The 22709-nt window shown below is 46.8% G+C and overlaps 1 protein-coding gene across 1 annotated transcript in view; it reads right to left on the bottom strand.

The window, feature by feature from the left end:
• Positions 1 to 8009, bottom strand: part of LOC135392078 (vitamin D3 receptor-like) — a 42128-nt gene extending 34119 nt beyond the window's left edge. Inside the window, exon 1 of the mRNA XM_064622735.1 lies at positions 4382 to 8009. The gene's annotated coding sequence lies outside the window, so the exon portion shown is untranslated. The remainder of the gene's footprint in view (positions 1 to 4381) is intronic.
• Positions 8010 to 22709: the final 14700 nt, after the last annotated feature.

The following is a 22709-nucleotide window of genomic DNA, read 5'->3' as shown; positions in this document are numbered from 1 at the left end:
GCGAATTAAACTGAGACACGTCACCTCCACCATTTTGATTCCGAGACGAGCAGGGCTCTTGAAGTTGCTACTCCCTTGAGGGAGTGAGGAGACACCCTTTTGAGCGTAATTGTACTCTCCAGAAGGGTGTTATATGTATGGCAAGGAAAGGAGTTAAAGTACGCCCCTTTTTTTTAAAGAGTGTATGAATGCGACATTCGAAGGAGGTCTGGTCACGGATATCTTGAGTCACTATACTCAGCACGACACTTTACGGGATGAGGACATGTTTCTACATAATTTATCTCTTTTTTTTTATCTTGCAAAATGTGCGTATTTCATCGATGCGAAATTACTTCTGTTGTGTGCACGCGTGACACCGAAGCAGTACAGAACTGAACGGGCTGTCCTCCCGCAGCTCTATAACAGCCTTTCCGTTACCGGAAACAGTAACGGAAACAAAATCGAAAAGCAGGTATCAGAAACGCACGAGGGAAACAAAAATATTGCAGTAACGAAAATGGAGACGGTAACAAAAATACGCCCGTTACCCTTCCCCGCGTTCTCCGCGTCATTCGCCTCAGCTACTACTTGCTGTTTTCCACACTTTCGTCCCGCAGTCAGGGATGGGCGGTATTTAAATTACATTGTAATTAAAATACTATTTAAAATATAAATATATTTAAAGATCAAGAAAAGATCTTCCCGGAACAGCACCGCAAGCGGTACTGCCCTGACGACCTTGTTATCGGCCGCGCATTTAAATAATATATATTATATATATAAAAATATATTTATATTTTGTATTTAGATACAGACTCGAAAAATGTATTTATAGTTATATTGAAATACCAATTTTCGGGTATTTGTTCCTGTAAATACTTTGTAAATACTCCTAAATACAGAATATACCGACTGATATCATAAAGTTGCCCTGTAGTTGGCCTTTCGGGAAGCCTTTCGGGAATCGGCACTAACATCTCCATTTTTTTTGCTTCTACAAATCAATCAATCAATCAATCGCCACTTGTCGAGACTCTCCTCTCGTCTGCGAATCTGATTGCACGGCCGAACAGAAGATGCCTATAGATGCAGTCTTCGAGAAGCCTCTAATATTAAAATCGCCACGATAATCTAACAAGAAATGCTACTGTTCCTCGCTGATTTGTTGTTATGGTCATCGTTACTTCTGTAATTCCAGATGGCATCTTCCTCACAGTATTTATGGTAGTATAGTAACGGTATTTAAATAATGTATTTATAATTTGTATTTAAATACCCATGCTGAAAAGTATTTATGAGGAGTATTTAAATACCCCTTTCAATAAAGTATTTTGTATTTATGTTTAAATATTTAAAAATGTATTTAAGCCCATCCCTGGTCCCAGCAAAGGTTCCCCGAAAGTCTCGGTGCGCTGGATAGTTTATATCGCAGTTAATTTACGGATGCAGCATGGACTGTTGCTCATTTGGTTGTTTGTGTGTGCGTGCGCGTGTGTGTGTGCGCGCGCGTGTGCGTGCGTGCATGCGCGCGCGCGCTCTCCATACGCCTAACATTTTACGGAACCTTCCGAGGGAACGTACAGCTCCGTAGCAGCTTACAAAATTTCGGACGCAAAAGTTTCTTAGAGGGCATCATACATATTAAATGTGTTACCCGTTCAATTTATCAGAACAAAAAAAAACAAAAAAAACACGGACTTATCGCGCAAATTACATGTTTTATCCTAAACACTCAATTCACAGCTGCACATGGAACGGCACGGACCGCGATATGTCTAATTGCATTTCTCTGGTGCAGGTGTTTCCATATTTTCGATTTCCGTTTCCGATCGCATTCCCATGAGACCCGATAAGCGCGTTCCGGTACCGAAGGTAAACCCATATAGTATCCACATAAACGCCTTTCGGTAGTGCGTTGTAGATATCCCATGAAAATGGTTACGCCCCATTTCGTCCAAACGTTTATTTCGTCCAAGTACTCACAACGTCCAAATAATATAAAACAGGCGTTTGGACGGTACGGTTATTTGGACGGGTTGGTCAAGTTTTCCCCCCTTTGGTTCAGTTCGTCCAATGCCCACTATGTCCAGTTTTTTTTTCGGACGTGCTGAGTACTAGGACGTTGTGAATACTTGGACGAAATAAACATTTGGACGAATCGGGGTGCTACCCATGAAAATGATACAACAAAGGTATACCCGTGAAATCGAGAATCAACGAAGTAATGTCGTCCACTTCTATGGAATAAGGCGGTCGTGAATGAAAACACCTTGAATTAAACCGTCGACCGTGATACGTTGGGTGACATAAATCTTGCGACATGCATATAGGGCACAATTTGCCAGGAAATAATCGCTATTACTATTTCTTACTCTGTGTCGGTGGAAAATTGCTAAGTTAGTCCTTATTCCGTTAAATTCACGAAGTGCGCATATATTCACGCGCACTGTTGCGTTCGGGAGACCATTTACGAAGTTCAGTCCTGGGGAGTAAATTTCAGGGTCAGGAGACTAAAATGCAGTGATGGCCAGTAGTTAACTGCATGTAGTTAAACTACTAGTTAAACTACCTTATTGTAGTTAAAAAGTAGTTATCAACTACTTGCAGAAATGTAGTGTGCAACTACTAGTTAAACTACTATTTAGAGTAGTTAAGTACAGTAGTTAGGTTACTGCAGGCGCGAACTACTTCCGATTTTTGCCGCAGGCTTTACGGCACGATTGTGCTTCCGACTTTTACCTCGAGCTACTTGCTTGATGAGAACGGAGGTGCAGAGCAATTGTGCCGTGCATGTGTACTAAATCTTCACTTTTATCGCTGCTTGTGATTCATATTTAGGTGTCCAAGGACATTACAGAATGGGATTGGTGATGATGGACAACGTTAAGTAGTTAGAAATGTAGTTAAAATACATTGCAGTAGTTAAAGAAGTAGTTTTAACTACCTCCCCTGAAAAGTAGTTGAACTACTAGTTAAACTACTCCATCGCGAAGTAGTTAGTAGTTATAGTTAAACTACTGTAGAAGTAGTTAGTGGCCATCACTGCTAAAATGTACACGGGTAATTGCGTACTCTAGGTGTCTAGAAGCTGCAATTACTCCCCGGTTTCCCCAATGTTCTCCTTTTTTTTTCACTCACTCACTCACTCACACCCCGGTTCACTCTCTTTTTTTTTTTTTATAGCGTGCATCAGCTCGCCTGGCGTAGTGGTTAGGATGACCGCCGGTTTTCCCCTTGGTTTTCTGGCGGAATTTCCAGACGAATATAGGCACAGTTCTCCCTGAAGTCGGCCCAGGACGCGAGCTAACCCCCCCTGTCCCCCCACTCCTTCCTGCTGTCCTCTCTCCACCTATCCACGTCTGTACACCGCTCACAGCCATAGTTACTTCGCGGTGCTAACTTCGGAATTTAAAACTTTACCCTGTTGTTACTTCACTTTCGTCGCCTGTTTGATAGTACGTTATCGTTAACCAAAGTCGACAAATAATTTGTGTGACATAATTTTTTTAGTTTTATTTCTTTTATTTTTTTTTGGGGGGGGAAGGGGTGGCTCAATGTAGGAGGAGCAGAATTCGTCAAATGACGAGCTTAATTTCGCCCTTTTATTTTAACAATCCCGTTCCTGAGTATAACCTCTAAAGAAACATAACCTAAGAAAAATGAACCTCAAATGAGCGCCACGGGTTCTCCTTTTCTGAGCCGCATAGGCCTTGCATCAAACTGGCTAAGTATATAGACTGTAGTCATGTTCAAACTAAGAACGGCATCCTGGGAGCTCTATAGCTGATATTTGTAACGCATACATGCTCGTTACAATGAACCATGAAAATAATTATTGTGAGGCATAAATATGAGCAGAAACAATGATTGGTACAATGTTTGAAACATCGCGTTGTCTTGTGGTGGTCAAATGTAGGAGAGGAGGTCAAATGCACCGACAATGCCATTCTCAAGTTGAACACTACCAGGGTTTATTCACATGACGTCACTCTCAGGGAAAGGCTACAATCGCTAGTGGATTTGCCGCTATGATGTACATATATGCCGACGGTTACAACCTTCATCCGCATCGCGTTCACCGTTCATTTGCTCTTTCCAAGTTCTTGCACTGTGTGAACATTATCTGTACAGTATACCTGGAATGTTCATATTTTCAACGTTAATAACGTTCTAAATAGTACATGGCAGCGAACGAAAACAGAAACGACTTTGCCGGACCTGTACATTAATGGCGGCGATTTCCCCTTTTGTGAGCTATGGTGCCCTCTTGAGGGGTGACGTCAGTGAATAAACTCTATATTGAGTGGAGTATGTAAAAGTTGTATCACGCTACAAAACCCCATTCGAGCATATGGGAGACTTTGTAAAAAAGTAGTATAACAAAACAAGAAGAACTCACTTGGGCATGGAACCTGGGAGGCTTGGACGGGCCTCAGGGCTCCGGCGGGCACACATGAGGCCCCCGGACCCTGGGCCCCGTCGGTGGACCGTTGGTCACGCCGCAGTGGCGTCTGGGTACGTCGGTCTTCTTCCGTCACGAAGCCCCGCAGTCAAGGTCCAAGATTCTTGACGGTGGTGCACCACTGTCTATACGGCTGTCTTGCCTGATGGCTTGTCCTGGTTTCCTAACTCGTTCACACTGAACTGGCGTACTGAACGTCAAGAGCGACGTTAAGTACCTTTCACACTAGAAGTGCTAAGAGCTCCTTGTCCTGATGGCTCAGAAGCGAAACCGCCTTGATGACACACTGTCTTGAAGACCTCAGTGGTATAATTGCGAACGCTATACACAAGGAAGTCGTGCGCTTGCTCCTGTACGTCCTGTGTTGTTGCACTAGTTTACTGCGAAACACTTTACTGTAGTCCACAAATGCACGCACTCGTTCTTGTCATGAAAACAAATCAGAAGCACTCTTGCGTGACTGTTGCGCCGCGGTAATGCGTAAGAAATAGCGTCAAAAATGTCAACTCCTCGGCTGGCAAAAAAATACACGTCCTATGCGTCCCGCAATCACAAAGTAAGGGATGCAGGAATGCCTCAGAAGACATCGCACTCGCTTCGTGTTCTTTACGTCACGTGTCCACGTCTTGATGGGCTGAGAGGAGGTGCACTGTCACTTCTGTGCTCACTCAACGATGCCCACTTATGTCCAGCAAAAGCAATAATGCACTCTCACGTGTGTTGTGATATGCTCAGTCAATGAAGTCTATTCCGAGCTGATTCCAGAATTCAGCTTCCTGTTCATTTGTTAGCTAACCTCAGTGCTCAGTTAAGGCTCCTGGTACTTTTTCTTAATACTGTTCAGTGACTTTTTTTCTGAAGCTCCTTGCGAAACGGTGCGTCTGATTACCCTACACAGGAAACAGGTCGTGATTTGCCGAACCTTAAACTCAAGTGCAGACGACAAATTCATTCGTGCTGAAACACCATACCCGGACATCTGGACATATCGGACCACATGCACTTAGAATATGGGACACGTACACATTTAGGGCCGCTTTCAAATGTACAGGAACTTCTGCACTCTACAGTGGCTTCTGGACATTACGGGCCACTTTCATCTACGCTGTACAAGGAATTCTAGGCAATTAGGGTGTCTCCAATCTACACTGTGCCGGTACTTCTACATGTTTACGGGTAACTTCTGTCTACGCCATACCTGGACACGCTAGACATTTTAGGATATAGCGTCCATTTATATGCCACTAATCTTCTCATTAGGCTTGACAAATCGCTGCGCAAGACGTCTTTAAATGAATGCGTGAGAAAGGATTACCATTAACCATCCGGCAGTGCCTTGTTCGATTTTTAAAAAATTCGCTCCACTAAGCTCTCGCTGACTGGGCCCATTAGTCCTAAACGGGTTTTTTTCTCTGTTTTTCTCGTGATGTGATTTGAGAACGTAATTGAATCAGACTCTGAAACTGACTGATGACTCGCTATAGGATGGCTCATTAGTATTTTGTTAGGAAAATGCTGACTAATATACGAGAATTAAAAGCGGAAGACGTTGTGGCATTCTTCTCAGTGTGTGAATAAAATGTCGCGAAACGGGGAGAATTTACGACACGCGAAGTCTCCTGCAATGTTGTGTTCCCCTCCGTGTGGAACAGCGGATATATCGCAGCGTCCGGTGTAGAAGATACGGCGGCACGTTACGGAGCCTATGTAATCTATACGTGAAACTCAGTAATGTCCACCACAGTAATCCACTACATTCGACAGGATGACACGACAGTCCGTTCAGTCATGAGGCGTTTCGCTAAAAACCTGTGGAAGCCACGACAATAAAAAAAAAAAAAAAAAAAGCCCCGACCCAATGTATTAAAACCGACGAAGTGAAGTTGCGAGACAGAATCAGATCTGATCGTTGATGAGGTAGCAGATAAAATACCGTGTGATGTCGATAAGACCGCGGCAGGCAATATAAATCCTCAATTTGAATATGCCACTTTCCGCTCTGATGAAACTAATTTTAATATTACCTTTTAAATCTTTATCTGTTATCTAATTTCCTATCTCTAGCTGTCTCTTACACTTTGAGCGAATTATTTGGAACAATCCCGCTATGCGAGGCCTTCCTTCCCAAATGAGCAGGATATGAAGTGCGATTGAGCATGAAGACGGAATTGGATGCAGGTTAGAATGCACAGGAAGCGAGTTGCGATTCCTTCTTGTGTAATCAGTGAGACAGCTGTTTGACATGACATTAAATTGTGCATATAGTGCGAAAGAACTATCTATTTGCGTGCCTCAGTGGCTGACCACTTTCAAAAGGTCGAAAGGTCGGAAAGTTTGCTAAAGTGATAAATCTCCAGAATAATTTCTAACTGTGTGGTGAATTCATGGCAGCATTCTTTAAAGTGACGAAGACCTGGCAAGCAAGTTCCCTCGTAAAACACGGTGCATCAGCGCCGAAGTCTTTTCTGAAGGAGCCTTTGACGACGTAATAAAAATTCAGGCCTTGTCGCTTACGTACGACAATAACACCTCATATTGGTTTTAGAGGAGCTCACTGCTGAAGCACAGAACGAAACATATGACAAAGGAATGAAGAGGAGAGGCTATTCCACTAAGGCCTCCACTCCATGACATTGGGCAACTCTTTTCCGGTTCTAGCCAGCGGTTCGAACGGGAGGACCAGTAAGTGCAGGACCACGTAGTCCTAGAGAAACGGCAATCAGTATTCCACAGGACAACCAGAATGAGCTAGGCAACACCTGACGACGCAGACATGCACCTGGTAAACGTGGGTTAAGACCTCTCAGATCACGCGGTCTTAGAACTCTTTCTCCGGCTCGATGAAGGCGTCCAGAAGGATCCCGAAAGATGCATTATATCCACGAAGGAGACGAAGGCGCCCCACAAACTCTGAAGTCGCGAGCTCCTTTGTGCTTGTCGTTTCCAGATGCAGTGTCAGAAACACTCCGAGAACCCGAAAAAAAAACGCCAAGTTTGAAAATGTTGAACGATCACTAGATGAAGCACTGTACGATGAGGTTCCGTAGACTCGAGAGAGCCCTTCCGTCCTGGTGCGATGAGTATCCGTAGAACGACGAATGACTTCACAAATAGCCCGTCGCTGCACTAGCATCCACAGTCTTCTCTCTACACGTAGCTGGACGACATCGTAAGCTACGTTGCAAGATGCTTCGTGTCACCGAACGCTAACCACTAAAACGCAATTCCAGTGAGTTCAGCGACCAGAACACTCATACGATGCAATCCCCGACGACGAACCGTAGTCCAAGGGCTGCCCCACCACAGTCGCAAGAGTCCCGTAGACGGAACGAAGTCGGTTCAGACACAGAAGGACGACTTCCGAAATCGTTTGAATCGGCCACTCGTTCGGGGCTGATGCACCGGTGGAGGCGAGGCACTACGATGTCCGCGAGAATCCAAGAGGCGCGTCGATGCCTCTAACGAAGGGAAGCGCGTCAGCGCGTGAATCCGCGCCGTACGGGCTGGACGTCGGCGCCGACGTCCACGCTCTTCTCCACAGTTGAGCAGGAAGAAATGAAGAACCCGTTCGGCAGAAACTGGACGGACACGCGGTCGGCAAGGCACGGAGGCGAGAGGAGAAGCACTTTCCCTTGAGAGAGGACGCCCCCGATGTAGGCACCGCCCGGTACCCAGCGGTTGCATGCCATACACCTCCCAGTTGAACATTGCAACGGTTATCACGATCGTATAACGAACATAAAATGCGAGAGGAGGAAAGGAATGCAAAACGGAATGCACTGCGAATGGTGCCGTGTCAAGGTCTGGTACGTGCACAAGGGCTCGTGCGAAGGACACAAAGAAGGGGTCGTGGAGGGGAGGAGCTACGAAAGACTTTTCTTGAGATTCAACGGGCTTGCGTGTGATGGCTTTTTGGGAGAGAATGAAGTGGTGGAAAAAAATGGTATGCACAACCCGCGCGTCTTGCTCGTTAGATGTTTGTGAGCCGTAGTTTGGATAAGCCTGAAGTACCACGTAAACGCCTTAACTGGGATTGGATTAACTGGAGACTTGGGAGTGACCCGGGTTCGAACCCCGGCACCGGCTGGGTTTTTTTTTTTTTTTTTTCCTGTGCAAGGCAAATGTGGGCAAAGTTCCCTGTGTTGTCGTTCCAGAAGGTACGCTCCTCGCAGAGTAAACACACTGTAAGGTAGTGGTGTTTTGACCGCCCGGTAATAAAACAACCACCTAATCAACTGAACTTGGCTTGTTCACCTTTTTCCGGCCTTTTTCTATGTAATTATGCGCGACACAGTGGCGTAGCGAGACCACCAAGGTGTGTGTGTATGTGTGTGTGTGGGGGGGGGGGGCTCGATACGAACCCCACCACCACCACCCCACACCGCTGATCACACACACGCCCACACGCTCATCCTTGTACACACAGCGAGATGAGAGATGACATTACAGAATGTTTGAGTAGCTCGAAAAACTCGTATAGTTTTAAGAGTATTCAGATAGAGGCCGGTGACTGGAAGAAAGTTTGCGATCGTCACGCTGCCCCCCCCCCCCACATATATATTATTTTTCCTTCTCGGATTTGCACGATTTGCATGGGTTGGCCGGTGGCAGGTAGGGGGGGGGGAGGGGCTCGAGCCCCCAAGTGGCTACGCCACTGGCGCGACAACAGCGAAGTGATACAGCGAGATGAGATGGGTGTCACACACATCCTAACGAAATTCCAACATCCCAGTCAAACAAAAAGTGATCGGCACTGAGCTGGGACGTATATACCTAGTTGATCTCGAGATGCGGGGCTATCGGAAACCAGGTGACGCACTCAGACCCGGCTATGACGCTACCAGGAATGGAATTAATTCTGCGCAATTGTGCAACGCAGAGAGCGACACGGAAAAGTATTCGAAATGCCAGCATACGTTCGAGTGTTTCTCGTTGAAGAAAAAAGTTAGATGCATGTACAGGACGGCGTCAGCCCTTCGAGTCATTGCGACTTGTATTCTTGTTCGGCTCTGAGGAAGGCCGGCACGCAAAGTATCTAGCTTTCCTCGGTGCTGTTCCACGTGATCTTCTTACTGTCTGCGTGTTGTCTATCTTTGGCTATTACAGGGGAGGCGGGGCTTCTTGACTGTGGTATTAGGTCGCTTTATAGCGTTACTGCGCACCCTCAATTTACTCCGCGCTCGTGCACGTAACGCGCAATACTGTGCCGGCTCCCATCGACGAGTAGAATATATTGTTTCCTTCGCTGCCCGCCAGTCGGGCGCTTATCGAAAGCAAACGACGAGTGCGTTCAATAGTAATGTGCTTTAGTGCATCGTACGCTATCGGTTTTACGTACGATGCACTAAAACTCTGTAGTATCGAGAGGTGGGCATCGGTAGGGAGCGATCACGGTCTCCGTGAACGACACTTGCCATGTTTCGTATTTGCTCGTCACTTCCAACGACCGCGCGTTTAGCTTTGCTCCACCAATCGACATGCTCGACGTCAAGCTTACGCCTCGTGCGCGTCTGAAACGTCTGGGAACGAGACGCGAACGCTCTCAGCCAATTGCTGCGCAAGGATAGAAACACGTGGTAAACAATTTGATTTGAAAGCAGGCGCGCCATACGGATTCAGGTGTTGACCATGGGCAGAAGCCACAAGCCACTCTGACCTTTCCCCCTTTCCTTTTACTTTAATAAACATATCCCCCCAGCCATAGCATTAGTGAGTGATAACATTAGTGATAGCGCAGACTAACCTTACGCGTAACATCACGGTACCATTACCATTATCATTAGTGATGTGTTAGTAGATGGTGGTGGTGGTAGTGGTGGTGATGGTGAAAGGGCTCGCTTTGTTGTCGGCCTCACAGAGATGGGCAAGGTCACGACTGACGCCCTGGGGGAATGTGCGTCCTGGGCCGACTTCTAAGGGAACTGTGCCGACATATGTCTGACAGCGTCTGATGGAAACCCAGGAATAAAACCTCCCATACAGCACAGCCGGCACCTTGGTTCGAACCCGGGTACCTCCCAGTCTCGACGTGACCGCGAACCACTCCGCCACGCGAACTGGTAGTTTTAGTCGAGCGTTGCTAACGTTACCGCGAAGTCATCGTACAGCTCCCGTCAACCTTAATAATAACAGCGGGGAAAACAAAATATGATCTCTTTCCCGAGCGCGATTACAGCAACCCTTGCGGGGCCATGAGGAAATCTTAATTGGACAAAATTATTCCGTTAGTTTAACGCGAGGATTTTGTTCACTGTTTTCACATGTTGTTTCACATGTTGTTTGTTCACTGTGTTCACATTTCCCCTGTACACCCGGGGTGGCTGTTATCGATCGCGCTCGTAAATGAGACCGATTTTTTTTTCAGTGTTATTATTAAGGTTGACGGGAGCTGTACCTACCGGAACCAATGGCTGGCTCGGGCATGACCCAGAATCGTATTCGTTGATTGGATGCGACACTATACGTTGAAGGCCTCGGTATCAGCGATCTATACTAAAACTTTCTCTCATCATGTTTTCTTCCGTGTGCATCGCGTACAGCCCGCAAGAGGAAAGTTCTGGTATGGGCACGTTCTGTTTTGGTGCACGTGTCATACCAGGGTCAGGCTTTGTGCTACACGTGCGTTCGGAAGAGCAAAGCGCAAGTGGCAGATTGCCACGAGCGACTGGATATAATGTTAGCCTTCGAACACTTCCGCTATTACCGACAGTCTATAGAGACGGACAAACTAACACGTGGTGCTCTAGAAATACGATGGTGTCGGTTTAGTAAGTAAAATAATTTATTGACGAACATTGAAAATGAATATTCTGGGAAACAATGCATGATTTTTCTACGTGTATAATACTCCCGCTTTTCAATACAGATGCGCCATCGTTTGGGAAGTACCAGTATTCCAGCAGTGGTGGTGCTGGTGGTGGTGGTGGTAGAACTGCTTTTGGTGGAGTGTTTTGGCCGGGAGAAAAACACAAACAACTTTATGATTTATGCGCCGGGCGTGGCGCCAATCATGCACCGCTTCTTTCACATCGTCGGATGCAAACTTAAGGCCGTCAGGATATTTCTTGAAGCGGCCAAAGGTGAATATGGGGGATGTGGAAGCAATCAAGTCTAAGATCCCAAATGGTCGTAGTCATGCGAGATGTATGCGGGCGGGCATTGTCATATTGGAGAAGAACCCCATTGCAGAGCAGTCCGCAGCGTTTCTGTTCTTATAGGAACGTTCGGCTAGAGTTATGAACGGCGAAACTGGCGCCGGCTTTCTTCCCTGGCGGCGGGGGAAGGAAAGTTTTTCAGTATATTCTGCAAGCGTAGATGACGATGCTGGCGATTTCACGCGCCATCGCGTTAATTCTGTCTTGTGTACGACCTACTTCAGTGAATGTGTACAATGCCTGATGAAATAACTGCAGGACACCGCGAAAAAAACTTAAGTAAATACTGAAATAAGTCCATAGTTTTGCAACGAGATCTGGTCAAGCATTGCGACTTTTCCCAACATCCAGGTCGCATACAATGCGTCCATGTCCGTGGCTACTGTTACTAATCTGATACGGCGGCGACTCATCTTCAGTCGGTGCGAGAATTGCACTGACTCATCTCATCTTTATCTTCAGTCGGCCATATCGGTCGGTCGGTCGATCGGTCGCTCATGTTTCGTCGGCGCGAGAATTGCGCCAACTCATCTCATCCTCATCTTCAGTCGGTCATCTCGGTCAGTAGCTCATGTTCAGTCGGCGCGGGAATTGCGCCGACTCATCTTCAGTCGGTCATCTCAGTCGGTCGATCGGTCGCACATGTTCAGTCGGCGCGATAATTGCACTGACTTATCTCATCTTCATCTTCAGTCGGTCATCTCGATCGGTCGCTCGATCGGTCGCTCATGTTCAGTCAGTGCGATAATTGCGCCAACTCATCTCATTCTCATCTCTGTCGGTCATCCCGGTCGGTCGATCGGTCGCTCATGTTCAGTCGGTGCGAGAAGTGCACTGACTCGTCTCATCTTCATATTCAATCGGTCATCACGGCCGGTCGCTCAGGTTCAGTCGGTGCGAGAATTGCACTGACTCATCTAATCTTCAGTTGGTCATCTCGGTCGGTCGCTCAGGTTCAGTCGGTGCGAGAATTGCACTGACTCATCGTCAGTCGGTCATCTCGGTCGGTCGGTTGGTGCGAGGATTGCGACATTTCCCATCCTCTAGGTAGCAATACAATAATACAGGCAATATAATGTAGCATTACAAATTAACAACACAAAGAAATATCTAGTGACGCTCTGCCGCCACTGCGCGGCGGATTTTAGCTCCGTATTCGGTGTCATTAAAGTAAACCAGTTGAAAGTGACCACCTCTCTCGTCCACTCGTTCTCCGTAGCTGTCCTCGTCTGCGCTCATCTTCCCTTCTAAACAGAATACATCAACAAAGTCCAACAACGTGCGTTATTGCGATATCAATGGTCGCCCACGCGTAAAGCTGTTCGGCGTAACTCTAAATGCAGATAATGTGCAGCTAACAATACAGCTAAATGTGAACTACTCATCGACTATATACGGATTATAATCACCTTCATCGGTTTCGAAGCTCTGTGGCGTGTATACGTCACAGGACTTTTCTCGAAGGCAATATTCTCCATTTTGGTAGCAGTCGCTTCCCTTCTTAGCCACTGCACTTTGAACAGTCTACTATTTGATGACAATACACGCCCTGCACACCGATGTCAATATGCAGCGTCTGTGATGTTGTAAAAGGGTCAACCTTCAAGTGTAGATCTCCCATTTGATGACAATACATATTGTATGCCCCGCGCCTGTCCAACTTGGTGTGGAGTGGTTCTCCAGTAGGCAGGTTAGGGTTGGAATACGTGTAAAGGAGCCTATACCTCCATATAGGTATAGGTGATGACACACTCAATCGTTAGCGCTGCAGCGTTAAAGATAAAGCTCCATCCTATACAATCTTCAAGAAAAGGCAGAGCTCATCTAACCAGTCAACAATACAAGATGTAACTCATATAACAAGTCAACAATACAAAAGGTGCGATGGAGCATTGGGCATTGACCAATCCTCCAGTCTTCAATAGCACATTCTTCCAGACCTTCCACCGATGGATGGTGGCTGATCTTCCACTTGTAAAGACGAGACATGAACCCTGTATGGCAGTCTGGTGCTTCTACGTGGACCAGGCGGCTACTGCTGTGGAGTATGTTTCACTGGCTAGCAGGCCACCAGCTGGTCTAGCGATGACGTCAAGTCATCCGGCAAGTCATCAAGGCATCATGACGTCAAGTGTGTCCGGCATTGCTTTCTGTCGCATCTGTATCGTTGCAGTGCGGAACTTCCGATAGTGTCGTTGGTAACCAGGATACCTCTCCATTTTTTCTTTTAAAATCAATCAATCAATCAATCAACCAGGATACCATGTCTGCTTCGCAGTACAGTGTCCTTCTGAAGGCCCTGTATATGGGCCATAGCACCGCGCGTGCCACTCAGCAGCATCTTCGATGGGAAGTTCGTTAGAGTCCGTCATCCATCACCTGCGACTCTACGTCCCGTTCACAGCAGCATTCCTTCATAAGGTTGGTGTCGTTGGATCGCCCAACTGTTCAACTTGCGGAACTGTGGAGAATACGGAGCACGTGCTGGTCACCTGGCGACGCTTCGACTCTAGTCGGCGAACACTGAAGAACGCCCTCGCGAAACTTGACAACCGACCTTTCAGTGTTTTCAGAACGTAATGAGGAGCTGGCCAAAGCAGCACCAGCAACCTGCGCCGTGTGCCCTGGCGAACTACCTCAAGGACATACGTGCTGAAATAATCTTTTAAATCATTCTGTGCTTTCACACGTCTAGCGTCATGGAACATCTGGTCGCACCAGAGCGACCTACGTTTCCTTTTTTTTTCTTTTTTTTTTCTGTTCTATTCTATTCTATGCCACTCAGCAGCATTTCTATAGGTGGTTCACCGGCACTGTGAAGCTCCAGGTAGACAGGTAACCCCTCGGCTCCTTGCACGATGTTAGAAAGCGTCAGGTTAGGTTCTATAGTCCGCACGAACACTGTCGCACCGGCGGCGTGGGCGAGTGGATGTAGCATCCGCTCAGTTCCAAGGTCACGCTAAAGCGTTTTCGAGAGGATGAGTTTTCCCCTGGGTTTTCTTGCGGACTTTCCTGACGGCACAGTTTCCTCTGAAGTCGGCCCAGGGCGCATACTGCAGACCCTGTCTCCAGCTCCTTCGTGTTATCCTCCCTTCATCTATCCACATATATATACGTACTCTGCATATGCTCACAGCTGAGTCGCAGTGCTTACACACTCACAAAGGCTGCCGCACGTAGGACACCATGTGCTTTGTTACGCTTCCTTGACTCGTGCGGTCGGGACTGCTGGTCACCGCGGGGACCCTGATGCACACAAACGACAGGTTCGGTAATTCCTCGTGACACCTAGGCTTCGAACCACACGTTTACTCGATTGGCATCCAGGTTTTTCATTTATTAAACGTTATCCTGAGCTTAATTTTAGTATAATTTTCAATTTATTAATTGTACACGGGAAGTATAATCATAAATAACCTGTAGTAACTTATTGAATCCCCCGATATCGAGCGACAAAAAGGTTATATTTAAATATTACGCGATTTCATCTACCGAAAATAGATGACTGCTTTGGTTAAGGTGAAGTTAAACGCGGTAGTTGGTTTGAAAGAAATCTCGATCCTGCAGTGAGACCCCCCATCATTTTGGAAATGTACCTTCTTAGGTCCTCTAACGATGCCTTTCACGTTCGGACATCTCAGACTCGCTCTACAGTCTCTACGAGCATTTCACTCTCTCTTTTACAAACAGGCTATACATTCACTATGGCATGACCCCATCAATATCACTATCGAGACGACCTTCAATACCGCATCTATTATCTCTTCCAACAGATCTCGCTGCGATAAAGACGACAGCCATAAAAACGATTGTGCACCTCCCTCTCGGCAGACACAAAATGGCGGCGACTTCAGTCACGCATAATCGAAGCGAACACGTAATTCGTTTTCATGCTTCGAAGACCCGTCATGTTTCATTAACACATTTCTCGCACCTCGAAAATCCCAATCCGGATCAAACCGGAGCACGGCTGATCCCGTAGCGAGATGAATCGGAATGTCACTCGTCATTAGGACAAGCTAACGTCAGGAACAAGGCCTCGCAGCCAGTGACCTTACATAAGAGGCGATCCAGGCGATAGTGCACCGCCCGTCACGTCACTGGATGACGTCAAGGGTACGTGACCCCAAAGACGCCCCAGTCAAACGCGTCCCACAACCGGAGAGACGCGTTCCTGGGGCAGCCGACGCTGTGGCGTCTGGCTGACCGAACGGTACACCACGCGCGACGAGTTTCGGAGCATCATGACGCCTGTTCTCTCGCGTGGAGATGTAGGTTAGAGTTAGCCTCGTCGCGTGTTAGGCGCCGATAAAGGCAGAAAAAGGGGCAACATGTTGGCGCCAGTGTGAAGTCCTTTGGTTATAAAAAGAAACGTAGCCTGCCGCCTTGCGATTCATTGCTGTCGCGATAACGGCAGAGACAAATTGGTGTTTATTTAGACCAGGAAAGTTAGCACCGTTTGGAAGAAGAGAGGAGCCAGCTGAGGTCGGATAGCGTTTCTTGGAAGTGCCGTGACGAGGCGTCAAAAAAATTGACTTTGGCTTCACCCTTTGGGCATTATTACCTGACATTCTTTCCCAAACATTTGCATAATTGTCCTTTTACCATGATGTCAATATACATATCAGTGCATAGTCAGAGTTATAGAATGTCAGCAGCAATGATTAGACTTGCCAATGAACCATTGCTCATTGACAATTGAACAAGAATAATACATTGAACTCAATAAAGAAGTTAAAGTCAGCCTATAGCTGGTGTTACACGTTTTATCCTTGAGTTTGAGAGGACGTGAAATACAATACAGGAAATCAAGGACTGCAAGTGTGGCGCTGTTATCGACTAGCACACTTTATCTGCGTTCGAGAGGTCCGGGTTCGAGTCCCGCCGCTGTCTGTATCTTTCGACGACTGCCTCATTCCGCTGTTCTTGGGCGATGAAGACTTTAGTATTCTACTTGTTAGCTTGACTTGGTCATTTTACACCGTCGATACTCACCCTCGTTGTCTGGTCCGCAGTGTCTTGTGTTCCGGCTATCTCTTATCGACCCTTATCGTCACATTCAGACTAGCCCCCTTGCCATATTCCTGCGTCTGCAACCATGCACCGAATCCGGTAACTTGGTGGCATATGGTACGAGTTGCTATACATACGCTATGTTCTTCTCGCTTCGATACTTCCGTCAGTCGAAGGACGCATACTAACCTTGTACCTCACTCCTTCCTGCTGTCCACGTCTGTGCACAGCCGCAGCTGCGTCGCGGCGCTAACGTAGAATAGAAAAGGAGCTTTGACACTTGCATGTTTCGATGAATACTTCATTGCAGTTATTTTTCTTTTTTCACTGTTACTGACGGCCTGCACGGCCTGGTTAAAGGGGCACTAAAATGCAAAAACAAGTTCACTTCAACAACAACAAATTACAAATTACGTTACTTCAAATTACATTACACGCTATGTTATTTTCGTAATTGTTATCATAATTCATAACTTTGATTCCGTTACGAAGCTGCAATCAAAAACATACCGAACTCTTTCTTGCTTCGGCGCTAAGCAGAGAACGTCGTTTCAGCTCGTGCATCGGTGTTTCTAGTCCATACTGCGCGTGCGCGCTCGTGCCATGCCATGGAACAGTCCCTGTGAAAAACATAGTGCGCATTGCGAAGCGGACTGGCGTCGCTGTCCGAAGGACGTGAAGACAAACGTTGTCAGTGGAACATTCGTAAGAACTGCTGTGGGCTACAATTTCAGTGAATCGATATTGAAAAATGCAACAGTGCGCATGATGCCGCGCGTATACGAAACACTATGATCGGACCTGTTCCAAATTCACATGCCCACGATAGGTATGTGCGCACTTCTCTTGCTGTCTCATTCGTTGCCGCCAAAGACGGCTCTGTTTTCATTGCGTCATTGCGTTTTTCACCAGCTCCCGTGGCTCAGTGGTTCGCGTGCTGGCCATGTCACGTCGAGACTGGGAGGTACCCGGGTTCGAGTCCTGGTGCCGGCTGTGCTGTCTGGGGTTTTTCCTGGGTTTTCCTCAGACGCTTTCAGACATATGTCGGCACAGTTCCCTTAGAAGTCGGCCCAGGACGCACATTCCCCCAGGGCGTGAGTCGTGACGTTGCCCACATACGTGAGGCCGACAACGGCAAGCCCTATCACCACCACCACCACCACCATTGCGTTTTTCTTCTAACTGGTAGCGTTGTGTGAACTAATTTTGAATTGCACTAATTGAAACACGGACTCTCATTTGGGAGCAAGTTGTTTTTGCATTTTAGTGCCCCTTTAAGGACTGCACACCTCCTCTGGTACAGCTTTGAACAAAAAGTTCACGGAACACGGCACTGGCGAATTTCTTCATCGGAGCGGCCCCCTGGTAGTTATCGAGAAGACGTCGAATAAGAAACGGGTGACCGGCTATTCTATCCATCTCTCGACAGTATGTATGTCCGCTCCTGTTCGCAGCTACACTCTAAGAAAAAAGGGAGTAAAACGGGGAGTAATTGCAGCTTCTACTCCCCTAGTCTGCAATTACTCCCCATTTTAGTCCCCTAACCCGACATTTACTCCCCAAGACTGCAAATGATCACTAAACTTCGCGAATGGTCTCCCGAATGCAACAGTCTACGTAAATATGTGCCCTTGGTCAATTTGAACGACATATAAGGCTGTATAACTCAGACAAACGTAGCAATTTTCCAGCCACACAGAGTAAGACACAGCGCTTCGTTCTTCGCGCAAATTGTGCCCTATGTATGGCGCAAGATTTTATATCGCGCGATATATCACGGTTGACGGTTTGCTTCAAAGTATTTTCATGCATGCACACTAATTATGTACCTGGGACTCTTACAACAGCGCGTGAGATGCAGCCTCCACTCTGTGACATTCATTTACTCCTTTGCATTTACTCCCGAAAGGGACTATATTTTGTGGCAATGCATTTAGTCCCCAAAAGGAGTAAAAGTGCTCCTTTTTTTTTTCTTAGAGTGATGGCTTTAATAGAGAGAAATGCGACACCCCGGTGTTCCGTAAACTTTTGTCTGTCCCACGCTGTACCATTCCCTCGCGAATGCAAGAAGAACATGCTTTCCTTGAAATATGAAAGTCACTGAAAAGTTTAGCCAGCTGTAGGGATCGAACCCACATCTTCTGGACTCATCAGTGACTTTCATATTTCATCGTTGATTTCTTAGGCAATTTGAGGCTTTGTTTGTATCTGTCCCTTCTATGTTTGTTCCAGCCTCAGAACATCAGTTTCTCTCATGCTTTCCTTGCCTGTTCTTACGCATTCTAATACATATCCCTATTTATTTCGAGCAACAACCGACAAGGTGACGTAAGACCGTTTCCACAGAGCGCTCGCCTTTTCTTATACGAAGCGGTGGCGGCAGTGGTGCAAGGCCGACTGGTCGACCTTCAATGGAATGTCGCCCAGTCGTCGCCGGCCCTACTCAACCAGGCCAAGTCCAAAGCCATCTGGATTTCATCAAAAGGGTTGCGCGCCCTTTACAAAAACAAGGGAGGTTTCCGTTGGGTGAATCTTGCGTGCGGCGGAGCAATCTGGCTTGCCTGGAAAGAGTTTGCGTTTCCTCGAGTTTTCTGGAGGCACAAGATAAAGGAGGAAGACGGAAGGAGGGATAGGTGGACAAGGCGTACCTCGACTCGAGAGAATGTTACCCTTTTGACGTTTGTACCAGTTATCTTCCTTATACTCTTGTTTAAAAGCGATAGCGTAAAAGTACCAGAAAGAAGCAGACTGGTAGTTTATATTGACTGCGTAATTTAACGGCTTGTTGCTTGCAAATCCAGCGCAACAAAGTGATACATGCGACAGACAACGCTTAATTTTTTTTTAATTTGCTAGCAACACTGACGTAAAACGGCTCGGGGCGACGTCTGGTGCAGTTTGTCGAGCAACAGTGATCTATATGTTCCCCGCTGCTGGACAAAACAGGGGTAGTTTGTGCCAGATCATATGGAATAAGTTGTAGCGACGAAACACAGACAGGAGGTTAAGAAACACAAGAACAGGATGTCTCCGAACGTCTTGCATTGCATCAGACGTCCTGTTCTTGTGTTTCTTATCCTCTTGTCCGTGTTTCCTTGCTGCAACTATTCGATATTATCTATGTTCCCAACTGACTTTTGCTGGTCCTGATGGCTAAGTAGCCGACACGTAGCCAACTTTTTTTCGTTGTAGGCCCAGTGTTATTCGCATGCAATGTAGTTTTTCGCTGTACTTGACGGGCAATGCGCAGGGTAAGTATACTTCGACACAGTTTTGCCCATAGTTTTCAATTTTAATTTTCTCAAAAGACTAGATGAGTCCTACTCGTAGGCTCAAGGTTACCGAATAGATAAACATTCCGAGATTGCACCTCCGTAACTTTTACGGTACCTTTAAAAGGGCCCTCCAACTTCAACAGCCGCGTGTGTCCGTCCGTCCGTAACAGTTTGGAGAGGGAGGAAGAAGAGATAGAAGAGAAAGAATTGTGAAGGAACAAGGATCGGAAGATGGCCATTTAAACGCGCTTGAGAGGAAGCCCAACAATGCAGCCAATTTTTCTTTTTAGCTTCGTAGCGTATATACAAGTATGGTATACAATGCTTCTTTTCGTGCACGGGCAGGGTCGGCGCTGCACGGGCGGTGACGGGCAAAGCAACCGGTCTGCTCCCGCAGAGGCCGCGACGTTGTTGCAGTTTTCGTAGTCAGGAAAGCATCTTGTTGGTCGCAAGCATGTATAAAGCGTACGCATTATAAAATTCGGGGAATCTCCGTGTTATATATCGTGCCACTTTATGTTAGAAGCTTGATATATGGTAGGTAACCGAGTCCTCATTGAAAGTCTGTCATTCCCGGCGTTTCGTCGTTGAAAGGTCTGGCATTAGCAATAGTAAATAGCAATAGAAAAGAAGAAAAAATAGAAAAAACAAAAAAACAGCAATAGCGACTAGCAATAGTACTTAACACTCATCCCTCGGAAGTCTTGGAGCGTTTTCCTCGTGTCATGCGCTGTCGTATAGCACCTGCCCTGTGCACAAGATACTATACCATGCTGAATCTTACAACTCACGCTAAGGGGACTATGACATTCCCCAAACACCACATTAAATATTTGCTGAGAATATGATTCTACCTATCGAGAAACTTGTGCACCAGAAATTTTCTCCGATTAAAGTGCGCCGTTTTTTTAACCACGCGCGGTTGAAATCGGCTCCACACTCCTCCTCCTCCTCCTTATGCGCGCTCCCGGACGCGTAATCTTAGGACTAACTCCAGACTAACGAAAGGGACCTCCTTACGTTTGGTTTGCATATGTTGGTTTGGACACAGCTGGCAAAAAGGAGGCGTCGTTCCTTTCGCTGTGTTCCATCCTCAGAACATCAATTTCCATCGTCGAAGAGCTTCTCTCGCTTGTCTTCGTTGCTGGCGTTGTGGCAACGTAGATACAGAACGTAGGTACAACGTAGATACAGAACGTAGATACAGAACGTAGGTACAACGTAGGTACAACGTAGATACAGAACGTAGATACAACGTAGATACAGAACGTAGATACAACGTAGATACAGAACGTAGATACACAAGACCTTCTTATTGCCTCCTCTTCCTCTTGCGCTACGTGGACATATAAAGTCAGAATTCGTCTGCTATTTCGATTCGCCGTCCAGCGAGTCCAAGAACTCGCAGATAATTGCGACTAACTTGAAACCTGTAGGCCTGAATATGTAGACAAGAAGTGCGACACGCTTTCCAGAAAATCAATCTCGAGAAAGATATGGGGCCGTTTTGCGCTTTATTTATTTTAAAGTTTTCCTATTTAGTTCGCGGGGACGTTCAAGCACTACTCGCAGACGACGGTGCTTCGTGTCCATGGCTATAACGGCCGCCGAAAGCACGTTCGTGATTGGCTACCACCGTTGAAAACACGATCCTGATTGGCTGACTCTTAGTTGTTACGTCACATCGACGAGTGAGCATGCTTTCTCTATATAGGCGGTGTTGGTTGTGGGCACTGGCATACCATGCGGGGAAAACGGTGTCGTCATGGGTGACGTTGCCGAGTTCAACACTGTCAAGTTCCTCCCACCGCCGCGTGCAGTGCCGAAGCTAAAAATTCCGTTATATGTACAGAAACATCTATTCTGTCATATAAAAACCGAAAATCGTTTTATAGTCCCTTTAACCCGTTGCCATGTGCAACGCAGTCTCTACGCGGTTTCTACTATGCAGTCTCTACGGACTGTGTGTTCTAGTATGTCAGATGCACCAACAAGCTATTAATAGACCTCTACCCGCGAAACGTCATTATGACGTTGGTAGACAGAGTGAAACCGAAACAAATCGGAAGGGGAGGGCTGGGTTCCTCGAATGGCCTCTTGTTCGCTGCCTCCTATTGAAAGAAAAGTGGGACCGAAGGTCGCGTCCTTTTCAGGGGCCATCGTAATCCCCTCAAGGCCGTGGGCGCGACCTTGTTCGCCCCTAGCATAGAGCGTAGTTCGACTCTACCAAATGGACCTCTCCCTGTTTGTATGTAAACAAATGACGTCATACTGTTCGACAGCGCCACCAATTTGGTAGAGTTGAACTATACGCTCGAAGATCACTGTTTATGCTGCAGCCTGTTGCTGCTCGTGTAGGCCGTTTTTAACATCAACGAAATATATTTTCGCCGCCTATATGCAAGCGTTGCTCGTGCTACTTGTACGTGCAAACCACACAAAACATCAGCACAGTATCAATTTGCCCTGTCCACAGATGAGCAGACGACTTTTGACCCGCTAACTTCGCAGATGTGCGCCACACTTGAACGGGTAACCATTAACAGACGACAGTCGCAGACGACGACAGGAAAGTTCGACAAAATGGAACTGCAAGTGCTGGTTAAAAAGCAGCTACGCGTGTGGGTGTGCTGACTATAGCTCCAAAGACAACCTGTACTTTGTATTCTGATGCGCTTCCTTGAAGACACTGGTTCCTCGGCCATCGACCGGCCTCGGTAGATTACTTGGTATAAGGTACGGTTAGCTAAAATCGCCTGCCAGTACTTTGCCGTCCCATATTACCTCTGTTGCGCTTGAAAGTGTTATGCCAATATATTGTAT

This window comes from Ornithodoros turicata, chromosome 4, assembly GCF_037126465.1.
Source record: "Ornithodoros turicata isolate Travis chromosome 4, ASM3712646v1, whole genome shotgun sequence".
NCBI classification, from domain to species: Eukaryota; Metazoa; Arthropoda; class Arachnida; order Ixodida; family Argasidae; genus Ornithodoros; species Ornithodoros turicata.
Note: the sequence above shows the minus strand (reverse complement) of the source record. Positions and strands in the feature narration are given on the sequence as shown.